General features: G+C 37.8%; 1 long non-coding RNA gene across 1 annotated transcript in view; it reads right to left on the bottom strand.

Moving 5' to 3' along the window:
* The window catches only part of LOC138029828 (uncharacterized), a 27,342-nt gene that overhangs the window by 12,031 nt on the left and 7,373 nt on the right, over positions 1–7,938 (bottom strand). The gene's annotated exons all lie outside the window — the stretch shown is intronic.

Here is a 7,938-nt window from a genome sequence, read left to right as displayed (position 1 = left end):
ATATTCATAAAAATAAGCGAACACAGTGATTTTACCTCACCTATGTCCAAATCGAAGGTCCATGGTATGATTTTCTAGTTGTCCCATTTTTTTTTTAAGAGTTTATATGGATTTGGGGGACGCAGCCTCAAAATTAGAGGACGTTTGTGTGGATTTATAAGTATGTTTTAACTTGGCCTCTGTTTGACCTAAAAGCATCAAACTCGGACAGATGGTCAATGTTTATCTTTTATGTGATGGTGTCCGATTTATCGATTGGTTCAAATTTGAAACTCGCCCCAGTTCACTGTGCAATTCCGGAATGGCCTATAGTGCGGTTTTTACCTACCTCCCGACACAACAAGTTTTCTGATATTCTTTCCCCCTCGCAAACTATCTCCATGCTTGTTTGTGGCAGTCACCGAAAACTCATACACCTTGTTCTTGACCAATTGCACTATGACTTCACGCCGTGATTCTTCCTTGATTACTCTTATTTTATTCCACTCTCCTAGTGTGTAATTGTCACTTACAACGCGTTGATAGACTGTATACTGTGTGATGGGTGCTCCATTATTTTGCGGTTTATTCCACTTTATTGTCACGCTAACATTTTTTGTTTCAGAAGGCAGATCTATAATTTCTACGGAACCTGGAGCTCCTTAAAAACAACAAGAATTAAAAAGGCACTAGTCTTACACAATGACAAATCTGATCATGACTGACTGACGTCTTACCGCAACAACAAAACCAAAAGCGATGGCAATGATTATATATATGATAGAATAATTGCTTGTAAATAGAATTTTTAAAGCAGGTATTTTGACCGTCAATATTTGCAGCCTTTAATTAACAAATATAGTGGCAAGACTCCTCCATTGAAAATTACTCAACGCTTTAGGCCCATCAGACTTATCAACTGACCACGATTGATTTGCTCAACAGTGATAAAATACAGTAAAATATGAGATGGGCAATAAAGTGACCTCGTGCTGTCTTAGCCTTCTTCATCTCGTACAGGTTACAGTATAATACCTGTGTCAGCGATAACAAATCGGTAACTAAACGTGGGGGTTGTTTTGTTTACGCAATGCACAGACATAGTACGACTCTATAGGGCTCCTTACCTTCATACTTAGTCCTTACAACTTTTTCACTTGCAGCCCCTTGAAACACCTTATTCATGGCCAAGACCCTCAAAGTATAGTTTGTATCTCTTGTCAAACTCTCAACAAGGTAATCGTTAGCCGCAGCACTTGTAGTCTTGTTCAGAATGAAATTGCCACCATGCAGTATGATCAAGATGTACCCTGTAACAGGACTCCCCCATCATTAGCTGGTGCGATCCATCTCATTACCAATGAAGAGGCACGAATATCATTGTCATTTGTTGTGAGACTTGCAACCCCCGGTGGCTCTTAGAAAAAAAAAAACGACTAATATCACTACAATGAACAAAAAGGTACCTGTCATTGGTGTTTTTATGAAAGCCAAGCTTAGGGTTTCAACTAGTTTTTAATTCATGACGGAAAATGATGGGAAAATGCTCCAGTAATTGTGGCGGTTTATGTCATAAACGGCATTTTCCTGATTTAAATAAATTCTTTTTTTCTTTCAGAAACCCACACTGCCAAATTCCAATTCGAGCCGGAATGCAAGGACACATGTTGAACGAGCTCCTGAGCTCTCTTGAGGTGTTCCGTGGGTAAACAAATTCCATTTTCATTAACTCTTTTTTTTCGGTTGATTATTTTCTTGTTATGCAAAACAATACTGGAATAGTGAACATTCTCCAAATTTGATCTTACAATCCCATCTACAAACTATTGGTTAAGCCTAGAGTTTGTAAACGTGCTACAACTTACACTGACTGCCGCTCATACTGTGAATATTTCATGCAACACAAATATACTTCAACCTTTCAAAACAAAAAAAAAAAAAAAAGGATGCTTCTTCGTCGGTTAAACAATTTAATAGGCATTTCGCCCTTTGGCCTTCTTGACTAAGAAGTGTCGCATGTACAGGGTTAAAATACTTGGAATAAAAGTTATCTGTATGGCCAAGTCTTTTAAGACAGCCATACTATTTAAAAAATAGTTAGAAATTTTACAATGCAATCAAAGTAACACTGAAATAAAGACAATACTGTTAACAGTGAAAAAGAAAAGAAAGGCAGGCCCTATCCCCCTAGGATATTATGTAATGTGAAGAAGAAGAAGGAAAGTCATACGAAAATCCCAAATGAGAGTCCTTAAACAAAGGCGTTTCCTGGCACACAAAAACGTCTTTCATGACAGGGTCATCACGTACTATCATAAGGAGATAGGTCCTTTATTTTTAACACGGTAAAGTTTATTGTTTTTATTTGTTATTTTGATTGCATTGTGAATTTTTTTAACTATTTAAGACTTAGCCATACAGAAAATTTTATTCCAAGTACTTTTAACCTTGTACGTTAAAAAAAAAAGATTATTTGGGCTGTACAGGGTCAGGGTTTCTCTCATATACTCTTCATACACAAATAATTATAAAATTAGACTGTGTCCCTTGTAATCCTTTCTTGTCATCCGCTAAGGTGACTACGGTCGTGTACTACCATTAACTTAATCCTAAGTTGGGTTTCAAGCGGAGTTACAGGATCCCCTACCTTGTCACCTTGAAAGAAACTTTCCCGGGAGGCCCACGCCCTAACGACGTAAATTACCTTTTTAATTGCTGCGTTTCCAGCATGGTTGTCCTGGTGGTCCGGAGGTTATCACACCCGACTAGTAACGGAGGACGCGGATTCAAATTCAAACCTTAATTCAGTTATATATGTCTGACTTGATTTACGAAAAGGTTTCTCATATTGCTGGGACAACTTAGCACTTTTCTCAGCTATGGTTCCAGCTAGGAACAAACTTAAACCCCTTCAACCCCCTGTCTGTCGAATGTCTGTCTCTCTGTCTGTCTATATATATGTATATAATATATTTATTTATTTACAGACTTTGCCAGTCAAGCTGGCAGAGCGCCACAACAGCTTGCGCCAATTACTGTGGCCGCTTTTGTTACCCTCCCAACCATGATACTCAACAAAAGACAGACCACAACACCGGGAACTACGTGCCCTACTCTTAGCGACAAGTGTGTGGGTTCTTTTACGTCCCACAGGATTATAGACATTGAAGGGTTGTCAGACGGGACCTCCGGCCTATCGTCCTTATCCGAGAAGACTTGAAAGTCTAACCATTTGCAGATGTAGTTGACCCTGAGTGTTGGTCCAGCCGGAGTTGAACTCACGACCTTCCACGTGACAGTCTGGTACTCAACCAACTGAGCCACCGGTGCACGGTATTTATTTATTTATTTATTTAGATGAAATGCTTACTTATTTGGTTCAATTGCGCCCAGCGTGTAGCGGCAGCGCCAACCACGTTACTGGCTTCACAAGTATAAGTTCCGAAATCTTGATCAACCTTCATCTGTGCATTCACTGTGTTCTCTGTAGATGTTACTTTTCTTAGTTTAGTTCCATCTGGTTTTTTCCAGGTGATGGATGGGGTAGGAGAACCATCAGCTTCACACGTTAATTGAACGTTTTGTCCAATCCAAGATTGCCTTGTTAAGGGAGTCACGGAGGTTATGCTGGGTTGATCTGTTGAAATAAAAATTGGCTCATTCAGCCATTTAAACCCAGGGTCCATGCGGCAAGGTTTTGTTCTAGAAAATGGCCCACAAGCTGCATTAGTGAGTGACCAAAATTGTCTCAGTAATACTGCGATGGCTCTTCTAACCCAATCTCAGTTACTGAAAAAATGGGTGGTGGTATTTATTCTCTGTATTTGTTCCCTTAGATTCATCTAATATTTCGTTATATTGCGTGGTCTTACAAGTCAGCGCTACGGCACTAAAATAAATGGGAAAATCATGTCTCAGTCCCATGACATTTGGAATTAGTTACAGCGCAACGATTGATTGAGAGATCTAAATAATAATAATAATATAATAATAATAATAATAATAATAATATGGAGACGGCGGAGAAAGTTAGGAAGTTTTTAGGTTTGGATAGAGGGAACCAGGTTTTGTTTAATATGCAGAAGGCAGTTTTATCGTACACCCTAAACATAGCAAGGTCATTCAAGGTTTCGACGAGTTATTAAGGAATATAAACTCTTGTTCCTTTCTCAAATGTTGGTTCGTCAGTTATTACCAATTGGTTTGTAAATAGGTTTAACAGTAGGGATTGTTACACAATAGTGCCTTTTACTACTTACATTTGTTAGAATACTTACGTACTACTTACTGCATAATAATAATAATAATAATAATAATAATAATAATAATAATAATAAAAATAATGAAGCAACGGGAAAAAGTGCAGAAATATGCCCCCTTGAGAAGTGAAACAGCAATACAAGAACTACAGAGAGGAGCAGTATAACATCATCATTGACGTGCTTGGAGGCTATTCAAAGAGCTTAGTACCTACGTTGAAGAAGTTATTGGGTCCTAACTAACGACGTACTAAACAGGTTGCAGAAAGAAAAATACCTCAAGTACTCTAAACATCGCAGCAACATTTGAAGTAGTATCACAATAAAGTCTCGAGCAATTAGATTTAAAGATTCGAATTAATATGAGAATACTGGATAATTTATCAATTTACGTTTTTTATTGATTTCATTTTAGCGGAGCTCCGCGCGTGCCAAAGGCGCGCATTTTTGAGAAAATATGGCAACCCATCCATGCGAGAAATCTTGGTTTATAACCATGACGTCATCAACCGCCCGTAAATACGTACGTACGTCGTACGTCCGTCCATACGTCCCCCCCTCCATGTGTGCCAATTTGACTAGTATCATGCTGGTGTACAGCATACATCTTTGATCTTGGACATCCATGATTAATTGACACCTGTCAAAACAAGGTATCCGCTAACCAGTATCACGTGACCATATCGCGGGCTCAAGCTTAAGCTCACCGAGGTCAGCTTTTTTTTTTTTTTTTTTTTTTTTTGAAGTTGACCCCTGACCTGGTTTTCGATTGGATTGCAGGCTCAGCCTAGATTAATTCACCTGAGCATAAGCTAGGCTTCCTTTTTCATGCGCTTTCTGTGGCTCCACGCCACTACACGGACATACTATATATCAACGAAAGTTCTTACAGAGTCAACGCTTTTCGTATTCATGTGAAAAAGGGTTTGGAAGATGCTTTATTTCTGCATTTTTCGCTGGATTCAATCCAGTTGGAAATATCATGATATTTGTGGTTCACACTGGTGACTACGCAGTTATTCAAGTCAAGCATCGGATGTATGTAAACTTAAAGCTGAGTGTTCATTTTAATTTGCTTAGAGCCGCTTTTTTTTCTACATGGAAATTTTTGGTATATCTTTAGAAGCCTCTGATAAGGTTACATGATGCCTGGAGGACCTATGTCTAGAATAGAAACGAAAGGACTGAGCGAAAGAGAGCGACAACGGCAAAACAGAATACCAGTAATAGCTCATACTTAGCACACAAATTCTTTCCTTGGGCACTAAGCCGTTTGTTATTTTTACGAATACGTTATTTAAAGTGTATGCGTATTTTTAAAAGGTGGTTTAAACGGTCCCTTCTTGGTTCAGGAATGAAAATGGAATTTTTATTGTCAACTGGAATTAAATGGCAATTATCTGCACTCTTTTGGACATGAAGAAAAAGTTGATTTGTTTGTTTGTTTCGCTCTAAAATGCGAGCGAACAAGTGCCTTTTTAATCCGTTTGCCCAACTGGTTTTCGTTGTGCCTCGACAGTGACAAGAAACTTTTGCCCTTATGTTATAAACACGTATTCGCAACGAGTTCTCGTAAAATTAGGGGGAAATCTCACTAGCTTGTGTTTTCAAAAGTTTGTTTAGGGCACTAAAATGTTATTTAAGTGTTGGAGCGGATCAAGTTTGAAGTTCGTCCTTTCTTGGTTGCATTGCCATAGTTTTCCGATTCTTGAACCAAGCCAACCTGGCGTGTTCCAATGAAATATAGACATCAAAATGTGAATGATCTTGTTTTCAGAGATAAAGTGGAATAAAGTACATCAGTAAAACTCTTCTTTGACCTTGAAATAACAAAGTTGTTTTTATGGCCTCTAATTTTGGCATGATTCCTATGGCTGGCTATTGACAGTTGACACTGAAAATTTTCCTTTTCTATTTGCTCACTGAGGGTGTGCTTGTTTTTTTTTTAAAACTCATTCGGTTGAAGAAAAAATCATTGTTAAACTGGTAATTGCAAAGTAAATTTCACTGGAAAAACCGATGTCGCACTCATCGCTTCGTGATTCATGCGATATCGGTTTTTAGCGTAAAATTAACGTGGACTTCACTAGTTAGGCAATCAATTTTTCCTTAGAAGAAAGCAAAGAAAATGATTTAATTATTATAGCAGCAACCGGAAACATCAAAACGCGGACAATTCGAAACTTTTTTTTTCACAAACGGTTCAGTCAGGAAGAATAACTAACCATGGGGCTCCGCTTTTAGGCTTGGCTAAATCTGTATATTATTATGGTATATGGTTTATGTTGTAAAGTTCTATGGGTTTAATTCCGATCATATTTTAAGTTTAATGTATATATGAGAATCTAGTATATTTTCCGTTTATAGCACATAGGTTACGCATCTGCGCCCTATGTAGCTACTTGGTAGCTGTGCATACAGAAGTGTTTACTGCATTTGTAATAATAATAACAATAATAATAATAATAATAATAATAATAATTTAAAATTATTATTAACAACAATTTTACTTTATATGTCGTTGCTAAAAAAGAATTATGTTTACAATTTTTAAGAATTTAAAAATCTAAACAGAGAGTTGCACTTATATTTTTGTTTTACTAAGGCTGGGGGACTATTCTTCTTCTTCTTCTTCTTGTTCTTCTTGTTCTTCTTCTTCTTATTATTATTATTTTTATATTTGTAAATGTAACAAAATACATAATATTAAAAATTCAATAATTAAAAAAATTACTAAGAATTGAGTGATTGAAAAATAGAAGAAAAAAAAATCAAAATCCAGTGTCCTGAAAGTTTTCTTTCGATGTCAAAGTTGTAGGTTGAGATTTACTCTCCTCATTGAGCGTGATCCCCTTAAGCATAGGAGGGATGTTCTCAGGATGGCAAATGAGATTTTAGTTCTTATCCAAGACTTTGTCGTCGAGTTGTCCTCGCCTTTCTTGCCTGACGTGAGTTCCGCTAGTCGCTTGTGATAAACAGGTAACATGAATCCTGTAGTCTGTGAACACCAGCGGTGCGAACGCGGTTTGTTCCACCTCCATAACTGTGCTTGCGTACAAACGTTTCTTCTCGTTTTCATGCTGGCGATATATTTGCTGAGGGGTTATGTCTTTCCAAGATTCCGCATTTGGGTGACACACCCGTACGTCAAGGAACGCGGAACTTTGTCTAAACCAAAAACCCCGTGCATGAATATCAAGCCGAGCGCCAGGGGCTGTATGAGCCTCCCTGGCTAACGAATCGCCGGTGATCTCTTGCAGAACAGGTTCAACTTTAACATCATGACAGTTTTGTTGATATATCTTATAAAGAAGGGGAGAATGTTATAAAGAAAAATCGTTGGTATGCCAGTACACGTGCACATGCGCAGTCGCCTTTTTATCTAGACCACGAAGTCCTGTCGTTTGTACTTTGTTTGTTTTTTATTGTGATCAAATAAAATCGTTCAAGTTTCATCGACTTTACCGTGGACTCATCGTTCTGAACCAATAATCCTGGAGCTCAAGGATATTTTCGAACAACTGGTAAACACAAAAAAACATCTCGTTGGAAACTCAAGATAGTTCAAGCTCTTAAAATGCCATTTCATTCCATTTTTTTTTTCACTGAAAATTTTATAGGTTTTCATCAGACTAGTTTTGGTAACCGACACACGGAAGAAATACTCATGGAGTTCAAGCAGTTAAAAATTGCAACCCTT

The sequence above is a fragment of the Montipora capricornis genome, chromosome 13, assembly GCF_036669925.1.
Source record: "Montipora capricornis isolate CH-2021 chromosome 13, ASM3666992v2, whole genome shotgun sequence".
Taxonomy (NCBI): Eukaryota; Metazoa; Cnidaria; class Anthozoa; order Scleractinia; family Acroporidae; genus Montipora; species Montipora capricornis.
The sequence above is the reverse complement of the archived record's forward strand: the minus strand, read 5'-3'. Positions and strand labels throughout refer to the sequence as shown.